Source organism: Pristiophorus japonicus, chromosome 6 (genome assembly GCF_044704955.1).
Source record: "Pristiophorus japonicus isolate sPriJap1 chromosome 6, sPriJap1.hap1, whole genome shotgun sequence".
Taxonomy (NCBI): domain Eukaryota; kingdom Metazoa; phylum Chordata; class Chondrichthyes; family Pristiophoridae; genus Pristiophorus; species Pristiophorus japonicus.
This window is the reverse complement of record NC_091982.1, coordinates 189640641-189641662: the sequence shown is the minus strand read 5'-3', so window position 1 is coordinate 189641662 and position 1022 is coordinate 189640641.

Genomic DNA, 1022 nt, shown 5'->3' with positions numbered 1-1022 from the left:
AACAAAGGCACGACCGAATTTCTCCCCCCAGGTGTGGTTTCACCAGAGCCCTATATAATTCCATTAGGACGTCTTTACTCTTATACTCAAATCCTCTTGTAATAAAGGCCAACATACCATTTGCTTTTCTAATTGCTTTCTGTTGAGGGCCCTTGGATGAAATTGCAGCAGGTTAATAATGGAGTTACATGGGTGAGTGTTAGTTCTATTCTGATGCTATCCCACCTATAGGAGGAGAATCCAGCACTCCAATCTCCTTTTGGGTTAATCAGCTGCCAACACAGTAGGGTAAGTGTGTGCTTATCTGCAACTAGATCATCAAGAAAATGGAACGTGTTTAATAAACACCAAATTTATGGGTAAAGCACAGACACAAATAGGATCTCATTGAAGTATGCTTTAAATGTGGATGATCTGCAGAGTTATGCTATATGCAGTGAGCTGCTTTGTGTGTTTTATTTTATGATTGGAAATGATCTAAGGGCCGAAATTGCCTCTTTCTATAAGCTCTCTGGCCACCTGAAAGCAGCAGCCACGGGTCGGTGTGAAATGGACGCTAAGTTTCCACGGAGGGGCCACCATTTAAAAAATTGCCCTTCCTCAGGTTTGGGCGGCCGGAACACATCGAAATCGGTAGGTGCGCCCCATTTCGGGTGGTGGGCAATTTCATCTCCCTACTTTCTTGTCGTGTTTAGGAGCATGACCAGTCTCTTCATTCTGACTCCACAGAATGTTCGACATCTTTCCTTTGTTCTGAAGCACTTGTGAGGGGGAATTCCAGACCCAAAAGTTATGGATACACATGACAAGTCACAATAACTTGCTGTGGTCTCTTAAGCAATAAGCCAAATGACATATCAGAGTACTTTCACCAAATTTATGAGCTGAAGTAAAAGCTCAGCTACTTTGTATCCTAATTGTTTCTTGCCTACCTAATGAATTCTGGAAAGATTACAATCATTTTCCAGATGCTCAATTGTATTTTGCAATATCTTTTTGTAGGGTTCCAGACGTTTCAGTCC